This window comes from Budorcas taxicolor, chromosome 15 (assembly GCF_023091745.1).
Source record: "Budorcas taxicolor isolate Tak-1 chromosome 15, Takin1.1, whole genome shotgun sequence".
Taxonomy (NCBI): Eukaryota; Metazoa; Chordata; class Mammalia; order Artiodactyla; family Bovidae; genus Budorcas; species Budorcas taxicolor.
The window spans coordinates 32,350,885-32,371,859 of record NC_068924.1 but is presented as its reverse complement, the minus strand read 5'-3'; positions in this window follow the sequence as shown (position 1 = coordinate 32,371,859).

The following is a 20,975-nucleotide window of genomic DNA, read 5'->3' as shown; positions in this document are numbered from 1 at the left end:
ATGGCAACCCACTCCAGTGTCCTTGCCTGGAGAAGGGCGGAGCCTGGTGGGCTGCTGTCTATGGGATCGCAGAGTTGGACACAACTGAAGCAACTTAGCAGCAGCAGCATGCTATTAGTGGATACAGTGTTATTAATCAATTTAAAAACCTGAGCATCTCCATGGAGCTTAGCTTCATGAGATCTGCCCATGGTTTCTACCCATGACAATTTATGTTTTAAGCCAGTAAAGCAGCCAAACAGTTTACATAATAGGGAAGCCCTGAGGCAAGGCAAATCTAATGCCAGTTGTGCAGAGTCACTGAGTGTAATGTGAAAGGGCTATCTACTCAAGGGCTATCTATTCAATCACCCAAGAAAATAGTATAGGAAGGGTGTGTTTTTGTTCAGAAACTATCATTTATGTCCTATGACTCAGTTTCCTTAGCTATATAGTATGTAGTGTAAGTTGCTCAGGCATGTCTGACTCTTTGCGACCCCGTGGACTGTGGTCCACCAGGTTCCTCTGTCCGTGGAATTCTCCAGGCAAGAATACTGGAGTGGCTTGCCATTTCCTTCTCCAGGAGATCTTCCCGACCCAGAGAATGAACCTGGGTCTCCTGCATTGCAAGCAGATTCTTTACTGTCTGAGCCACCCAGCTGTAAAGTGGGCACAATAATTGTGAGGATTAAATGGTATTGGGAGCAGATGAAATGCTGCGGGCATGTTTAACTGCAAAAATCATACTTTATCCTAAACACACACACACTGCCCTCATCACGGGACAGCCAATTGAATATTTTTAATGTGTCAAATGAACTGATAAAAGTTTATGGTACTGGCACAAAGACAGAAATATAGATCAATGGAACAAAATAGCCCAGAGATAAATCCACACACCTATGGACACCTTATCTTTGACAAAGGAGGCAAGGATATACAATGGATTAAAGACAATTTCTTTAACAAGTGGTGCTGGGAAAACTGGTCAACCACTTATAAAAGAATGAAACTAGAACACTTTCTAACACCATACCCAAAAATAAACTCAGGATGGATTAAAGATCTAAACGTAAGACCAGAAACTATAAAACTCCTAGAGGAGAACATAGGCAAAACACTCTCCGACATAAATCACAGCAGGATCCTCTATGACCCACCTCCCAGAATACTGGAAATAAAAGCAAAAATAAACAAATGGGACCTAATTAAACTTAAAAGCTTCTGCACAACAAAGGAACTATAAGCAAGGTGAAAAGAGAGCCTTCGGAATGGGAGAAAATAATAGCAAATGAAGCAACTGGCAAACAACTAATCTCAAAAATATACAAGCAACTCCTGCAGCTCAATTCCAGAAAAATAAATGACCCAATCAAAAAATGGGCCAAAGAACTAAATAGACATTTCTCCAAAGAAGACATATGGATGGCTAACAAACACATGAAAAGATGCTCAACATCACTCATTATCAGAGAAATGCAAATCAAAACCACAGTGAGGTACCATTTCATGCCAATCAGAATGGCTGCGATCCAAAAGTCTACAAACAACAAATGCTGGAGAGGGTGTGGAGAAAAGGGAACCCTCTTACACTGTTGGTGGGAATGCAAACTAGTACAGCCACTATGGAGAACAGTGTGGAGATTCCTTAAAAAACTGGAACTAGAACTGCCTTATGACCCAGCAATCCCACTGCTGGGCATACACACCGAGGAAACCAGAATTGAAAGAGACACGTACCCCAGTGTTCATCACAGCACTGTTAACAATAGCCAGGACATGGAAGCAACCTAGATGTCCATCAGCAGATGAATGGATAAGAAAGCTGTGGTACATACACACAATGGAGTGTTACTCAGCCACTAAAAAGAATACATTTGGATCAGTTCTAATGAGGTGGATGAAACTGGAGCCTGTTATACAGAGTGAAGTAAGCCAGAAAGAAAAACACCAATACAGTATACTAACGCATATATATGGAATTTAGAAAGATGGTAATGATAACCCTGTATGCGAGACAGCAAAAGAGACACAGATGTATAGAACAGTCTTTTGGACTCTGTGGGAGAGGGAGAGGGTGGGATGATTTGGGAGAATGGCATTGAAACATGTATAATATCATATATGAAATGAATCGCCAGTCCAGGTTTGATGCAGGATACAGGATGCTTGGGGCTGGTGCCCTGGGACGACCCAGAGGGATGGTACAGGGAGGGAGGAGGGAGGAGGGGTTCAGGATGGGGAACACATGTATACCTGTGGCAGATTCATGTTGATGTATGGCAAAACCAATGCAATATTGTAAAGTAATTAACCTCCAATTTAAATAAATTTATATTAAAAAAATAAAAGTTTCAGCTATGAATGACAGCTGGACAGAATTACTCATGTGCTGCTGAGGAACTCCATGACAGTGACCTTTGGTGTCGTCCCTCCCAAGCAGCTGCAGACACCCACTCCTCCCTCTGCGGACTGTGATTCATCTCATACGCATTTTCCCTTTTGTCTCCCCATTTGCATGCTCATAGGCGACATGGATTTGGTTGGACCTGTGTCTGTTGAGATGGCCAGCCAGTAACAGAAGCCCCATGGGGACGACTGTGGTCTGGTTTCGGGAGTGGGTCTAGCAAGTGAGGTCTAGGTCAGGAAGCTATTAGCTGCAGAGTCAGAGAATATATTCAGCTGTCACCACTTTGTAATTAAAATAGCCTGGTGGTGCTCTCATTCCCCCACGCAATTTCTGCCTCACACTCCATCCCCTCCCGTGCACTGGGTGCTCCTGCAGAACAGGGGCAGGTGTTTTCTCCCTGGTCCAAGGTCTCTGGGGCTTGTTTGGAGATGATGAGAAACCTGACTTTTAGGAGGAAATGGACAAAATGCGTGTTTCTCCCCAGCTCCACCTTTAGTAATGACGGGGGAGTGAGGGTCTGCATGGCAGGGAAGTCTGCAAAATGCTACAAACAAGGGCTTTTGTCTCCCTGGAGAGTGGCACCTTAAACACAGACAGTCACATCGCTAGAAGAGACTTGAGGTCAATTCCCAGCTGATAATTCCTGAGGTTACCATAGTAAAGTAGGATTTTCCACACTCTAGATTTTTTCCTTCATTTTCTATCACATTACATCCACGTGTTTCATTGCTTAGATAGAATGGAAACTGGAGAAACAAGATGGGCTCACTTTTAGAGCCTGTTCAGCTACACCTAAGTTAAAATCCCTGCTCTGTGATTGCTTGTCACATGCTTTGACCTTATTTTATTTACTTAACTGTTTTAAGCATTGATTTTCTCATCTGTAAAATGGGGCTAATAATAGTATCTACTGGTAAAGGTCGCCATGAACATTCAGTGTAATCTTTCATGAAAGCACTGAGTGTGATATCTGGCATGAAATGATCGTGCAGCAAATGTCGGCTATATTGTTAGTATTTATCATTCTGGTTGGGGGACATGATAAAAAAATTGATCAGATGTAGACTCGCCTTGTTCAGTCAGGCTTGTCATGCATGTACAAGTTTAGCAAGGACATTATTTGACACAGTTGTCTGAACCATATAACACAAGTGTACGAATAGGGCGCCATAACACTTAATTAAAATGTTTAATTTATTACCCTGGTGTTTTCTGCATTTAAAGATATTGTGCACAACAAAACACAGCACAGTCCCCACTCTCTCAAATTGGCATAATACGCAAATTATATATTCAGCACTTATAGCAATATGCAAATAAAGCATCAACATAGATGCAGCTTCATCAACACAAAGCACTTATTTTGTGCCTATTTTCCATAGGCATACCAGAACAAAATGATTTTGGACAAATCTAGTTCTACTCTTTTGGAGTCCGTGGTATGTAAGAGATAATATAGGCAAACCTTGTTTCATTGTACTTCACAGATGTTGCTTTAAAAAAAAAATAGGGTTTTACAGCCCGGTGTTGTGAGGTGATAGGCAGCATTTTTAGCAAGAAAGTATTGTTTAATCAAGGGATATACATTGTTTTTATTGACATAACGCTATTGTATACTACAGATTATAGTATGGTATAAACATACCTTTTATAGGTACCGGGAAACAAAAGAATTTTTGTGACATCCTTTATTATGATATTGGCGTTATTGCATTGCTCTGGAACTGAACCCACAGTATCTCAGAGATACACCTGATACTGAAATGTAGCATAGGTAGAAAGACAGATCAGAGATTCTGAAGGCAGACTAAAAAAATTTGTACCAGGAGCTAACTCAGAAATGTGAGGTTCCTCACCTTTGTTGTGAGACAGAAATTCATTTTAGGTGAGCATGAGTTAGCCTCTTGGGAATCATACATGGGCCAGTAGGCTTTGATTAAAGTTTGTTGCCTAGGTTGACACACTTTAAATTGTTTTTCCTTGAAGTGCAGTTTTCTTCTTAAGAGTGAACCAAACAAGAGTGAGGGGCCAATTTATCAGGGACCCATGGCAAAGCTCACCCAGCATTCAGCATTCTATTCTCAGAAGCCTCCCCCACCCGTTTCACTGGTTGCAGTGGTAGCTCTGGAATTAATGGTTCTCCACAAGGATCCTCTGTGTGATGTACTTACACTCTGGAGGTAAGTATCGTCAAGTCACCCTGCATTAGAATCACCTGGAGTGCTTATCGAAGTGAAGATTCCTAGGTCAAAATCAAGTCCAGTAAATCATGGGGCTGGGACCTAGGAAGTTAGCCTTTCATCGTGGGCCTTGGATCACTGCTCTCCACAACACACCCTGCTCTAGATCCTGCCCTTTCAACATTCCTCCGCTCCCTAGGCCTCCTAACTGCTTCTGCTGCTTTTGCCTTAGATCATATGTCTAACCTGGCTCCTTTAACTCTCTCTTAATTGGTCTCCTAGTTGTCCTCTTTACTAGTAAAAATAAGCTAAGAAGAATTCAAATCTTAGTGTCAGATTCTACATAAGACCCTACAGTCAGCCCCTGTTTTCTATAGGATGACTTAGTCTCTTTACTGGGACAAATAAAGCCATCACCAGCCTTGCCTCCTGTCTTATCCCCCAGGGTACCCCTGTCCAGCCGCACTGAGGACAGGTCTCTGAACACACAGTGTCCGGGCACCAGGTCCTTGCTTGTGTTCTGGCATTTGGCTTGAATGACCTCCCATTACCCAACTCCTGACTCTCTGACAAATACCTGCTTCAATAGCTCTAGAATTACCTCATCTGGGATGACTTTTCTCTCCTTTTCCTTTTTTGTGCCTGCCTGCTCCCTCCCACCTGTAATTTCTTTGATGACAGCACTTACAACAATCCAGTGTAATATTAGTTGACAAGTCTGTCACTCCTTTGAAAACACAGCCCAGGTCTTTATCCTCTTGGTATCTCAAGAAACATATTGATGTTTTCCAGAATGAATGAATGAACCCATGAATTGTACAATGTGGAGCCTCAGTCTATTCCCAGACTAAACTTGCAGCTCAAGAGTTGGCCAGTCATCTTACATTATCTTGATAAGAAAATGTATAATCTTATCAAGAGTCTTGAAGATCGAAAGCAAAATGAAATCACTTAGAGTTTTTCACATGTGAGTGGGCTCCATCCAGTTTCACTAACACATACTAAAACCGTACGAAGCCCACAGTCTTCCTTCCCTTCGAGATGTGGAGATAAAAATAGGGAGAATGAAATAAATGAAACCAGTGTCTTTGTTATATAAACCGCAGGGTAAATTTGGGTAAGTGAGCAGTCTATGTGGCAAATGTAACTGATCTTTCTGGGGAGTTATTTTATTTAATTGATTAATTTAATTGCCTAGCAAATGAAATCTGAAAATCCTATCCCTGAGAAGACTGACTTACTACAAATCCATTCTCTTGTCTAAACCTCATTGATTGCAGTTAATTTCCCATCATTCCTTCTGTCTACAGCATGATTTGAACATTTTACAATTTTCTTTCAGGGCTGAAGTTCAAAGATTAGACATAAAAAGTTGAAGACTTTCAATTCTACTGTCTGAGGCATTTTAAGAAGTGCTCTCATGTGTTGCTGGGGGGGATGTGAACTGGAACAGCTGCTTTGGAAAACAGTTCAGCAGTTGCTTATAATGTGAAGTGGAAATTTAATATGAGACTTCTCTATTTCATCTCTAAGAATCTACCTAAGAGAAAAGAAAATACATGTGCACCTAAAGAGTTGTATGTGAATTTTTACCTCAGCAAATCATAATACCCCTGAAGTGGAAACAATTCAAATGTTCATGAGTTAGTGAATGGAGAAACAAAATGGTGTATATCACACAGTGGCGTACTAGTCAACAATAAAAATGTAATAGTGATGCGTGCTACTACATAGGTGAGACTCAAAAACATGCTAAGAGTAAGAAGACAGACACAGAGGCATTCATGCTGTGTTATTCTGTTTATTTAAAATGTCCAAAAAAGGCAAGTTTATGGTGACAAGAAGCAGAGTAGTGGTTGCCTGGGATTGGCAGGGTAGGAGCATAGAAACTGCCTGCAAACAGGTGAGAGGAAGTTTGGGGGGTGGCGCTGACTGAAATGTCTTAAAACTGGATTGCAGGGCATTGGCACTTTGTTGCCTTCGTATTTTTGTCATAGTGATGTTACATTTTCAGAAACCTTTCCCAGGTTATATTTTTTAAAGTCTTTAATCACACAGTCTGGATTTTAAGTTGGTTTCTTTCCTCTTCTACAAACCACTGAGACCCTTCACCTTTATGTCACTGGAGACATATTCAGACTAAAAACTTTTTCTTCTCCTTCAAACTAATTAAGCTCTGATGACATCAGCTGTGTTTTCAGTGCACCTGATTAAGGCCATGGTACTAATTAAATTTTTGAGTGATTGGAAATGCAAATTACCAGGCTGGATTGAGCAACAGACCTTGCTTCTGGGCTCCGCGAGAGTAGAGAACAACCGGCTTCATCTCAGGTGAGGGAGCTCTCGTGTCTAATCTGTGTTGAATGAGAAGGTGTTAACTGTGAATGACTAAGAGTTACCAATTTCATACAGGGCCATATTTCATTTGTAGAAGCAGTACATTTCTGGGTGGCGCATATCCTTGTGAGTACATTGGTAAGTGTTGTATCGGGATGGAATGACCTCCAAGCTTGGAGTTAGAACTAAGTTCACATTCTGCTTCTGACACTTACCAGTGGTGTGATCTTTGTCTAATTATTTAATTTCTCTGAGCATATATATCTTTGTAACAGGGAATTTGATGATCTAGTTCAAAGGACTTAAGGGCTAATTCAATGAGATCACTTATGTCACTGGGCCCAGCATTCAGGGGGCATTTAACAAGTGGGATCCATTCATGAGGTAGGTTAGGTAAGTTCTTCATTCCAGTCAACAAATACTGAGTGTTTGCCGTTCATTTACTCCTTCAGTTTAGAAAATATTTGTTGAGCATCCGTCTTCTTGATGGTATTCTTAATGAAGTAAAAAAGACAAATTCACACCAGAGCAAAGCCTATGTGGGGAATATCTATAAACATAATAAATAATTAAATTATATGATGTGCAAAGAGATATGATCTATGATTTAAAAAAAAATAAAAGTATTGGGTTGGCCAAAAAGTTTGGGATTTTCTATACCATCTTCTGGAAAAACTCAAACCAACTTTTTGGCCAACCCAATAGAATGTGGGGGACCCAGAGTGATGGAGGTGAGGGAAAGGATAGATTGCAATTTTGGGTGGTGAGAGAAGGGCTCAGTGAGCAGGTAGAAAATGAGCAAAGCCTTGGAGGAGGAGTGGAAGCTGGCCATGTGAGAAAGAGCCTTGTAGGCTGAGTAAACAGTATAAAGAGTCACGAATGTCATGTCCTAGACACCTTCAAGAAGTACCAGAAGGCCAGTTACCATGCCAGACACTGTATACATGTGGTAACCCAATGGTCAGAACTGCATTCAAATTCTGCCTTTGTCACCTGCAAGTTTGGTGAGGTTTAGCTAATCATCATTAAATTTCCTGGTGTCTGTTATCTATAAAATGAGATATGAATCTTTACTAAAGAATTACTTGTCCCAAAGAATTGAAATAGTCATTTACCCTAGTCATTTCTGAAGCTAGAGTTTGTAAATCATGCTTCAACAGAATGAAATCTATGGTTTTATTAGGTTGGTGCAAACATAATTGCTATTTTGGAATGTGAATTTTAAATCATTATAACGAGGCTCAAACACATCTTCATTAATCAAAATAGGAACCATTACAATCAACACATTTTTGCCAACGAGAAATGTTTGTTCCTGTAGCATAAAAACCCAATGCTGCAGGATTCAACAAACTCTTGAGAAGCATTTTCTGCATCCAGCTGGTGGTGGAAGCATTTTCCCTGCAAAATGTTGTTGAGATGCTTGAAGAAGTGATAGTCAGTTGGCGAGAGATCGAGTGAATATGGCAGATGAGGCAAAACTTTGTAGACCAGTTCATTCAACTTCTGAAGCATTGGCTGTGCGGCGTGTGGTCAGGCATTGTCGTGGAGAAGAATTGGGCCTTTTCTATCGACTAATGATGGCTACAGGCTTTGCAGTTTTTGTTGTGTCTCATTGATTTGCTGAGCATACTTCTCAAATGTATTGGTTTCTCGGGGGTTCAGAAAGCTGTAGTGGATCAGCCTGGCCGCAGACCACAGACAGCGACCATGACCTTTCGTTGGGGGCAAGTTTGGCTTTGGGAAAGTGCTTTGGAGATTCTTCTAAGTCCAGCCATTGAGCTGGTCATCGCTGGCTGCCGTATAAAAACCATTTTCACAATCCAATCAAGAAATGGTTTGTTGTGGTTGTGTAGAATAAGAAAAGATGATACTTCAAATTGATGACTTTTTTGATTTTCAGTCAGGTCATGAGGCACCCACTTACCAAGCTTTTTCACCTTTCCAATTTGCTTCAAATACTGAATGACCATAGAATGGTTGACGTTGAGTTCTTCAGCAACTTCTTGTGTTGTTGTAAGAGGATCAGCTTCAATCATGCTCTCAATTGGTTGTTGTCAGCTTCCTGATGGCCAGCCACTAAGCACCTCATCCTCAAGGCTCCTGTCTCCTTTGCAAAACTTCTTGAACCACCACTGCACTGTACTTTCGTTAGCAGTTCCTGGGCCAGATGCCTTGTCGATGTTTCAAGTTGCCTCTGCTGCTTTACAACCCATTTTGAACTCAAAAAAGTCACTTGAATTTGCCTTTTGTATAACATCATTTTTCAAACTTTAAAATTTATTTATTTTTAATTGAAGGATAATTGCTTTACAGAATTGTGTTGGTTTCCGCCAAGCATCAACATGAATCAGCCATAGGTGTACATATTCACATTATTTTTATAGTCTAAAATATAAACAACAAGTAATAAGTCATTAGCAAAAAATACAGGGCAAAAAATGCACATTAAAATGATGTATAACATAACCACTTTAAGAATGTATTCCAGTATCAAACAGCAAAGTTCAACAGTGTAAAACTGCAGTTACTTTTGCACCAACCTAATATCTTTGTCTGGTTCTGATCTGTTTGGTTACTTATAGCATCCTCTGACACTGAGCCTGTTTCAGTACTTTGGTGTCGGTGGTGAGGCAGCGAGAAGATGGGATTGGCTGAAACAGAAGGACCATTCTAAGATTTAAAAAGGGGTGAGAGGGGAAGCATTAATTTGTTCATTCAACCAATAGATAGTTGAACTTCTGCCATGTTCCAGGCACTTACTGCTTGGAGAAGATCAATGTGGAATGTGGTAAAGAGTTTTAAGTACTGAGAGGATAATAAGTTTACACATATATAAATGTGGGTCAGTGTGTGCGTGCATCTGTGCAGTCTTACTTAGAATTAGTTGTGCGCCACAGGTGACACAGATATCCATGGAACCTTTGTCAGGGACTTCCAGTGCACTGTGGATTTTGAGGGCTGCAAAACCAGGAAAAGACATGGGGGCTCCTTAAATTTCGATAGGTAAGTCCCCTACATACGAATCTTCCAAGCTGTGAACTTTTAAAGATGCACCCGTTCATTCTATCAATGTCAGGCGTGAGTGAGCTTGCAGCTTGCCCTCTGTCTCCTATTGCTGATGATCCTTCAGCTCCACCATCTCCCACCTCCTCTTCCTCCTCCAGTTGGTACCTCTTCTTGCCTGTTCAGTCAGTGCCAGCCCCTGTAATGCCAGCTGTTGTACTGTACTACTGTGCTTTTCAAGGTACTGGCCTGTAAGGTTGAAAATGCTTTTATTTTTGTGTTTGATTTCTATGTGTTATTTGCATGAAAAGTGTTGTAAACCTACTACAGTACAGTATACCACAGCCGATTGACAGTACAGTATGCCACAGCTGATTGTGTTAGTTGGGTACCTAGGCTAACTTTATTGGACTTTTGAAGAAATTGGACTTATAAACGAGCTCTAGGAATGGAACTAGTTTGTATATAGGAGCTTTGCTGTACTGGCCTTCTCAAATGTTTCTCTCCTTCTGTCACTGGTTATGAACTGTGCCCTGGAATACTGGATTGAGTCAGAAGACCTTGATTGGACAACCAGCCCTTCAGATTTTAGCTATGTGACTTGGACTTGTCACGTGACCCCCCTGAGCTTTTTCTCACTTATATAATGGAAGTAAAACTTCAATGTCGTTGCCATTCACATGTCAAAGGTCAATTGAAATGCACTTGAAATCTCTTGATAAAACTAAATACGAGATCTGGGCTGGGGGGGGGGGGGTTGCAGCTCATTGTTGGAGAAAGAGGTTAATGGGAAAAGGGGATGGTCAGTTATCTGCTGTAGGGAAGAATGGCTTTAGCACTTCTCCAAGGAGTAGATGTTGGTGCCAATTTACGCACATTAGTTATTCTGCCTTGCTGGGGGCTCAGATGGGACTCCTTGATGGATGTGCCATCCGTGACAGAATCATGAAAACCGCATGGCTCAAAACTGTGATCTTTCCAGGGATGGAGCTAGAGGAGAGAGGCTCTTGAGAGGCATAGGCTTAGTTGACAATTTTAAAATGGTTTGCTCAGGGACACCCTGCTGAACCCTGGGTAGTGGGGTGAGTAGAGAAAACCCTTTGTCCTAAAAACCATCAGGTGCATCTTCTACCCTCTCCCTAGTCGTCTGGGTTTTACATTCCAGACATGCAGAGGTAACAGGCACCCGGTGGTAGCTGGTGGTGCTAGGCCCTTCTTCCCAAGCTCTGAAACCATATGGGCTGGCTGAGCGCGAGAAGGGGAAAGGCAGCATACTTTTCAGGAGGAGAAAAACACTTTCAAGAGTCAAACTTGAGGCAGGTTCTTGGAGCACAGAGAAGTATTCAGGGGAAAGGCAGTCAGATGCTCTATAAAAGCATGTGTCTGGTGATAGCATAAAGTGAAGATGGGCAGGAAAGAACCACTGAATCTTAAGAATTATCAACATTCCCTGCTAAGCAATGATACGCACATGAGATGGCAAAGTAGAAGGATGTGCACCCATCTTCTCCTGTGAGAACTCCAAAATTGCAACTAACCGCTGAACAGCAGAATGTTGGATCCCACAAAAAAAAGATACCTCATGTCCAAGGTCAACGCAGAAGCCCCAACAGGATGGTAGGAGGGGCGAAATTGTGGTTAGAATCATAACCCATACCTGCCAGAGATGCTCGGAGGGCTCAAAGAAAACCTTCTGCACAACAAGACCCAGGGACCCCACAAGAGACTAGGCCAGACCTGCCTTTGAGTGTTTGAGTGTCTCCTGGGGAGGCACAGGTCAGCAGTGGCCTGCCACGGAGACAGGGGCTCTGGCTGCAGCAGACCTGTGTCAACTACAAATTGGCACTTACCAAGAGCATTGCCAACAACTTAACAAGGCATTTGCCATTTGCCGAAGGCAATGGCACCCCACTCCAGTACTCTTGCCTGGAAAATCCCATGGACAGAGGAGCCTGCTAGGCTGCAGTCCATGGCGTCACTGAGGGTTGGACACGACTGAGAGACTTCACTTTCACTTTTTACTTTCCTGCATTGGAGAAGGAAATGGCAACCCACTCCAGTGTTCTTGCCTGGAGAATCCCAGGGATGGGGGAGCCTGGTGGGCTGCCATCTATGGGGTCACACAGAGTCGGACACGACTGAAGTGACTTAGCAGCAGCAGTCTACAGAGTCTGAACCCTGTGCTGCTATAGCTGTTGATCTTCAATAACCTCTGCGGGAGTTCAGGGTAGAGTGAGGCACTCTGTGCTCCAGGGAATCTGGTGGGACAGGTCTTCAGATAGTTGGATGTTTTTAGGAACAGATTTTATGATCTCACTCCTTGCATCTCCTCATATCTAGAGAAGCACTAAATCTTTTCATGGTGACATCAGATCCTCATGACGAACAAAAACCTTTTGTAAAATGAGTGCTTAATGGTATTGAACCCCCCCTTCACCAAAACCTTATACACTGACCTTCCCCCACTGCCACTTTGGAGTGGCAGCTATCTGAGATGCTGCCTCCCGGGCTGCAGTCCTCATTTTGCCCCAAATAAAACTTAACTTGCAACTTTCAAGTTGTGCATCTTTTTTAATTGACACCTGGGAGGCGTAGTGTGTGAGTCCCACCGTAGAGCCACTGAGCAGACAACCCACAAACTGGAGAACAATTATGCCGAAGAAGTTCTCATACTGTTGCAAAAGTTCTAGGGCCCACAACAGATTTCCCAACCTGGGGATCCAAGAAAGGAACTGAGAACCCCCAGAGAATTTGACTTTGAAGGCCAGTGGGATTTGACTGCAGAACCTCCACAGGACTGGGGGAACAGACTCTTAGAGGGCGCAGACAGTACTAGGACCCAGGAGGAAGAAGCAGTGACTCCATAAGAGACTGAATCGGACTTGCCTATGAGTGTCCAGGAGTCTTTGGTGGAGGTGTAGATTGACAGTGGCTTGCTGTGGGGTCAGCGGCACTGAACACAACAGTCCTGTTATAAACCCTTTGGAAGGAGGCTGTCGTTACCACCATTACCCCTACTGTAGTTTGGCCTCAGGCCAAACTAGAGGAAAGGAACACAGCCCCGCCCATCAGCATAAAATTGGTTAAAGATTTACTGAGCATGGCCATGCTGTTCAGAGCAAGACCCAGATTCCCCCACAGCCATTCTCTCTCATCAGGAAGTTTCCGCAAGCCTCTTACCCTTATCCATCAGAGGGCAGACAGAATTGAAACCACAGTTACAGAAAACTAACCAAACTGATCACTTGGACCACAGCCTTGTCTGACTCAATGAAACTATGAGCCATGACGTGTAGGGCCACCTGAAACTGATGGGTCATGGTGGAGAGTTCTGACAAAACGTGGTCGACTGGAGAAGGGAATGGCAAACCGCTTTTGTATTCTTGCCTTGAGAACCCCATGAACTGTATGAGGAAGCAAAAAGACCTGACACTGAAAAATGAACTCCCCATGTCAGTAGGTGCCCAATATGCTCCTGGAGAGGAGTAGAGAAATAGCTCCAGAAAGAAGGTAGAGGCTGAGCCAAAGCAAAAACAACACCCAGTTGTGGATGTGACTGGTGATGGAGTAAAGTCTGATGCTGTAAAGAACAGTATTGCATAGAAACCTGCAATGTTAGATCCATGAGTCAAGGTAAATTCAGTTCAGTTCAGTTCAGTTCAGTCACTCAGTCGTGTCCGACTCTTTGCGACCCCATGAATCGCAGCACGCCAGGCCTCCCTGTCCATCACCATCTCCTGGAGTTCACTCAGACTCACGTCCATCAAGTCGGTGATGCCATCCAGCCATCTCATCCTCTGTCATCCCCTTTTCCTCCTGCCCCCAATCCCTCCCAGCATCAGAGTCTTTTCCAATGAGTCAACTCTTAGCATCAGGTGGCCAAAGTACTAGAGTTTCAGCTTTAGCATCATTCCTTCCAAAGAACACCCAGGACTGATCTCCTTTAGAATGGACTGGTTGGATCTCCTTGCAGTCCAAGGGACTCTCAAGAGTCTTCTCCAACACCGCAGTTCAAAAGCATCAATTCTTTGGTGCTCAGCTTTCTCTATAGTCCAACTCTCGCATCCATACATGACCACTGGAAAAACCACAGCCTTGACTAGATGGACCTTTGTTGGCAAAGTAATGTCTCTGCTTTTGAATATGCTATCTAGGTTGGTCATAACTTTCCTTCCAAGGAGTAAGTGTCTTTTAATTTCATGGCTGCAGTCACCATCTGCAGTGATTTGGAGCCCTCCCAAAATAAAGTCCAACACTGTTTCCACTGTTTCCCCATCTATTTGCCATGAAGTGATGGGACCAGATGCCATGATCTTCGTTTTCTGAATGTTGAGCTTTAAGCCAGCTTTTTCACTCTTCCCTTTGACTTTCATCAAGAGGCTTTTTAGGTCCTCTTCACTTTCTGCCATAAGGGTGGTGTCATCTGCATGTCTGAGGTTATTGATATTTCTCCTGGCAGTCTTGATTCCAGCTTGTGCTTCTCCCAGCCCAGCATTTCTCATGATGTAGTCTGCGTAGAAGTTAAATAAGCAGGGTGACAGTATATAGCCTTGACGTACTCCTTTTCCTATTTGGAACCAATCTGTTGTTCCATGTCCAGTTCTAACTGTTTCTTCCTGACCTGCATACAGGTTTCTCAAGAGGCAGGTCAGGTGGTCTGGTATTCCCATCTCTTGAAGAATTTTCCACAGTTTATTGGAAGTGTTCAATCAGGAGATGGCAAGAGTGAACATCAACATTTTAGAAATCAGTGAACTAAAATGGACTGGAATGGGCGAATGTAATTCAGATGACCATTATATCTACTACTGTGGGCAAGAATCCCTTAGAGGAAATGGAGTAGCCCTCATAGTCAACAAGGTCCAAAATGCAGTTTTGGGTGCAATCTCAAAAATGACGGAATGATCTCTATTTGTTTCCAGGCAAACCATTCAGTATCACAAGAATCTAAGTCTATGCCCCAACCAACTGATTTCAAAGAAGCTGAAGTTGAATGGTTCTTGAAGACCTAGAAGGTGGTCTAATTCTAGAGCTTCGAGAACTAACATCAAAAAAAAAGATGTCCTTTTCATTATAGGGGACTGGAATGCAAAAGTAGGAAATCAAGAGATACCTGGAATAACAGGCAAGTTTTGTCTTGGAGTACAAAATGAAGCAGTCCTGTGGCCACTGCTGAAATATCAATAACCTCATATATGCAGATGATACCACCCTTATGGCCTAAAGCAAAGAGGAACTAAAGAGCCTCCTGATGAACATGAAAGAGGAGAGTGAAAAATCTGGCTTAAAGCTCAGCATTCAGAAAACTAAGCTCATGGCATGCAGTCCCATCATTTCATGGCACATAGATGGGGAAACACTGAAAACAGTGACAGGCTTTATTTTCTTGGGCTCCAAAATCACTGCAGTTGGTGACTGCAGCCATGAAATTCCAAGATGCTTGCTCCTTTGAAGAAAAGCTGTGACCAACCTAGATAGCGTACTGAAAAGCAGAGACACTACTTTATTGACAAAGGTCTGTCTAGTCAAAGCTATGTTTTTTCCAGTAGCCATATATGGATGTGAGAGTTGGACTGGAAAGAAACCTGAGCACCAAAGAATTGATGCTTTTGAACTGTGGTGTTGGAGAAGACTCTTGAGAGTCCCTTGGACAATAAGGAGATCAAACCAGTCAATCCTAAAGGAAATCAATCCTGAATATTCATTGAAAGTACTGATGCTGAAGCTCCAATACTTTGGCCACCTGCTATGAAGAGCTGACTCTTTGGAAAAGATCCTGATGCTGGGAAAGATTGAAGTCAGGAGGAGAAGGGGATGACAGAGGATGAGATGGTTGAATGGCATCACTGACTCAATGGACATGAGTTTAAACCAGCTCCAGAAATTGGTGATGGACAGGGAAACCTGGCGTGCTGTAGTCCATGGGGTCACAAAGAGTTGGACATGGCTGAACGACTGAACTGAACTGACGTGAATCTTGTACCCTGTTTACATGTTGGTCTCAGTCTCCACAAAGTAAGCTCGTCCAAACAGGACCAAGATTTTTGCACTGTTTTTCTCTCTGTAGTGGTTGTGCCAGTCTTGGCATTTCACGTGGCTTCAGATATATGATGGAGTGGAATGGTTCACTGGCGCTTTGCACATATCAAGGCTGGTGAAGGAAGGAAGGTAACCCCTAGGTCCTCTGAGGGGAACTTCAGTGTTCCATAATCCTTAATATTTGAGGAAGATATTATTTTGGTTAAAAGACAAAACTGTTTCTCTTCTTTAGTATCTGTTCATCTTGACTCTGCCTTTGTATTATCAATAGGGGGGCTAGAAATGAATGAGAATGATCTCATTCTCTAAGGCAGAGCTTCTCAGGGGCACTGTGGACAGGCTCAGGGTGGCTGGCATGGTTTATAGGCATTTTCCCAAGATATAGATGGTTGAAAATTTCTTATTGGGGGAAAATATTTAAAAGCAGTTTTGTTGACTATTTAGAGATTTTTTCATTCTATTTATTTGAGCATTCAATGTATGGCTTCATCTGTAAACTTCCTGACTTCTATAATGACTATTTAGGTGTCTGAAACTCTATGAATAGCAATCACTGCCCCCTCCTATCCCCACCACCCATATTGTGTCCGAAGCTATTCAGTACAGTTGACTTTCCTCTGATTATTCTGTTAAAATGTCCTGATTTGATTAGTTTTTAGTCGTGACTTTTTTAACCATCAGTGATGTTCTTTGCCTTGTTTGTCCTATAAAATGTTAGATTTTTTCCTAATTTCATTTGCTCTTATATTTTATATTTTGTTTTGTAATGTAGGAGGCATATGTGATTTTAATCATTGCAGCTTTGATTTTGGCTGCACTGCGAGGCTTGTGGAATCATAGTTCCCAACCAGGGATTGAACCTGGACCCTTGTCAGTGAAAGCACAGAATCCTAAGCACTGGTATACCACCAGGGAATTCCCTAATTATTACATTTTACAAGCAGATGCTGGATGTTTCTAGAAAGAAAATGATTTATTTTGCTAGGAGAGTTTATGAAAGTTCATATTTAATATTTTCTGTAACATTTTCTAATTTAAAACATAAATAATGAAATTTAGTTAATTTTATTACTAAGTCTCAAATAGAATCTCCTGATGTCTTTGCTGTGTATCCCAGTTATACAGTTGTTGTAACTTCCTGTGTGTGGTGATATCAAAAAAGGTAGGGCAACACTGCCATAAATTATTCTTGTTGCAGTTTTTCTCCCTGGGAGATGGGAGTGTCAGTGGAAAGAATGTTAATCTTGGTGGAAAGGTTTTGTTGGAGAAATCCAAGATGTTGCTATTTTTGCTTTTAAAAGTTCCATTTGCTAAAATAGTGAAATAAAGAGGGGCATGTTGAACTTGAAATTTCACAGTGATGGACATGGTATGATGGGGTTGGCTGTGTTTCTGCAGGTTCGTAGTTTGCCAGCTGTATCTTCCTGCTTCTTCCAGGACAGAATGGGTTGAAAGAGGCACGGAAACTGAAAAGGTATATATCACTGCATCCAAGTGGCCATACTTTGAAAGTCAGCATGGACTTAATAGGTTTCAAAGTGTCAGAGAATTCATACAACTCATGAATGCACACTTAAATGAAGAGCAAGTGATAACCCTCCTACTTAAAAACAACTGAGCAAGTGTTTTTATATTGAACAAAACACTTACACTTCATTTCTATTGAATAAATACATCCAGTCAGTAAAGGTGAAAAACACGAAATGGGTCTGAAGTTGACCTTACTCTTCCAGTACTCTAGAGGTGAGTGTGCGAGGGGTACCTCCTTTCTTCTGGAAGGTAGGCTGGGGAGAGAGGTCCGTGCTGAGCAAGCGCACTTGCAGCTTTGATTGCACACTCCCAACCCCCACTGCAAGGGGATGGGGAGGAGGGGGACAGTCATGAGCTCAGGGGTCTCAGGAATGGGGCTGCTATATTTAGCAAATATAGCAGCAACACAATATTGGGGATATACTTCTACTAAAAAGTATTTGTTATCTGAAATTCAGATTTAATTGGGCCTTCTGTTTTTATCTGGCAACCCTGCTTCGGACTTGATGGGAAAGGGATCTGGGAAAACATGAAGAAGTAGAAGGGCAGAAGTCTGCAGCACAGCAAGGAGATTTTATTGGGGATGGGGGCAGCAGCATCATTTCTATGTCATGTACATTGAGTGAGATTTGCACAGGACAAGGTGCTGGTTAGGGAAGGGCTTCAGATGGGATCTTTATTGATTCTTGAAGAAGGTGAAAAATTACCCACAAAAGGAAGATGATGGGAGCTGATGAAGGGCATTCCAGGCAGAACAAAGCAAGTCCAAGGCACAGAGGGTAAAATAGCTCCAATATCTGTCTCCATGAAGCCTTTCTGGTCCCATCCAGAGGAATTCATCTCTGTGTTCTCATGGCCATTTGATGAAGCCTAATTGCTGAGCTGAGTGCCAAAGAATTGATGCTTTCGAAATTGTGCTACTGGATAAGACTCTTGAGAGTCCCTTGGACACTAAGGAGATCAGACCAGTCAATCCTAAAGGAAATCAACCCTGAATATTCTTTGGAGGGACTGATGCTGAAGTTCCAATACTTCGGCCCCCTGATACGAAGCGTTGACTCCTTGGAAAAGACACCAATGCTGGGAAAGATTGAGGGCAGGAGGAGAAGAGGGTGACAGAAGATGAGGTGGTTGGATGACATCACTGACTCAATGGACATGAGTTGGAGCAAACTCAGGAAGATAGTGAAGGACAGGGAGGCCTGGCATGGGGTTGTAAAGAATTGGACACAACTTGGCAACTGAACAACAACAACAAATATCTGAGCTCTTATGCTTTCTGCTATTGAGATGTCTGTGCTGTGGCCCCATCAAGTTACAAGGGGCAGGTTATAGAACAGACTCATCTACTGTTCTAGTTGAGCAGTAAACCCAGCAGAACAGACCCTGCTTTCTGCAAAAGATTAAGAACAAATACATCAAATATTTTGTTTCTCAATGCAAAATTTTTCATATATGTCCATGTAGTTAAATAAACACAGAGAATTGATTTATAAAACATCAGACCTTAAATATCTAGGATTGCTTCCCCACAAGAGAAATTAACAACATGAAACTAAACCAAATGGAAAAATAAGTAAAATTCCTTGCATTCCCTAAGACTTATCCCCAAGCTAACCCACACCGCTTCAGTATAGAAGGTCAGTTCTCTACTGCACGTCTCAACAGTCTACTGCTTTTGAATGTTCTGTCTCAGAGGAGAGAGACTGTCCTGTACCCATGTGTGTGACAATTTTATCCCCCCTCCCATTTAGAACTTCCCCATTACAGTTCTTCAGGTTATGGTGATGCATAATTAAACAAGTAGGACCATGCTTTCTGCCCTTTGGGGCAGAGAAACAGAAACCTTGGGGGTCTATGGGAGGACTTTTCCACCATATGCTTCCCATAGCTGTATGATTTAGGGGTAACTCACCCAGGGATAGGGGGCTTCCCTGTGGCTCAGATAGTAAAGAATCTGCCTGCAATGCATATGACCCAGGTTCGATCCCTGTGTCAGAAAGATCCCCTGGAGAAGGAAAATGGCAACCCACTCCAGTATTCTTGCCTAGAGAGTCCCATGGACAGAAGGACCCTGGTGGGCTACAGTCCATGGGGTCATAAAGAGTCAGACATGACTGAGCGACTGACCCCCAGAGATAAGAAGGTGGAGAAAGTGGCTTCGTCTAGCAGCTTTAAAATGGGAATAAACGTCCTTTGTGTGTGTGTGTTTGGAAATGTTGCCTTCCAGAGCTTCACCAACCAAATTAAGTGGGTTGTGGTTTTGTTCTGTTTTGCTTTGTTGGTGGTGGGGAGAGGTTATTGGGGGAAATTATACTTTACCCATCTAAGGTTCAGAGTCTAAGGGTTCAGAGTGGTTTGAGCTTTTCAGCTCTAGCAGTGTTTATCTTGTCCCCTCAGTTAATATTGTATGTTGTGTTCCTCTTTCTTCTACGTATTTGCTAAAGGTGCTGACCACTCAAGGATTTTACTCAAACCTCTGAGCCCCTCTGTTGGTTTACCTTTACCTGAGAAATGCCCATATCTGGCTGTATGTTCCATCTGTACAATCTCCCTTTTTTTTTTTGGCACCATCCCGAGAGCCTGGTCGCCTTGGCCTTTCTTGGCCCTTGCACCTCTTTGGGGTGGAGTTAATCCCATGCTTTCTTTGGGCCCCACAGAGGGTTGGTTTCTGCTCTCCTGCGCCACCTGCTGTAACCTGCTCCAAATGCAGCCTCCCAGGCTCCCCACAGGAGCCAGAGCCAAAACCTCAGCCCAAGCAGATGTTACTTAGGCTGCCAGATTTCTGTCCTGGTCTTATCTGTGCTGCCTCCACTGGCTCACCCGATCAGAATCCCAAATGTCCCCAGATGACTTGCCCCAAGTCACGCAGACCCTGAGCTCCTTGGCCAGAAGAAAGGAGGCTGCCAGTGTGGGGGTTGCTTGGTGACCAGGGTCTCCTCCCAGCTTGCTGAATATGTGGTCAGTGGATGCCAGCCTCTGCCCAGTGGTGAAAATGCAAATGGATTTCTGTCACAATATCAACACATCCAGGGTACTGATCCTTTCATGGGCTCACCAACATGTCCCCAACATGTTCCTTAACTTAGCCACTAGTTTTCTCTCAAGCTGCTCGGGAACCAGAAACTTTTTTTTTTTTTTAGCACTCTGGACTTTCTTATATTTTCGCAAAACTTGGTAATTCTAATCAAGGCACTCCAAAGAAAGTGGAGTGCTGCTATTTATTCCCTATTCTAGGTCACAGATCTCTTGCTGGTCAGGACTTTGGCATGTTTATTCTCGCTCACACAGCCTGGCACATAATAGGTGATTCCCAGAAGCTTGTTGAAACACACAGATTCTCTCCAGCCAAAATCCTTCTTGAAAGTCCTTCTCTATTCTCCTACTTAAAGTAAAAACTGTCAGATCTGAGATTCTGATAGTTCATTCCTGATTTAAACCTGAAAAGAAAAGTCTGACTTGGTAGAAAGAAATGAGTGATAGCTGCGATTTCT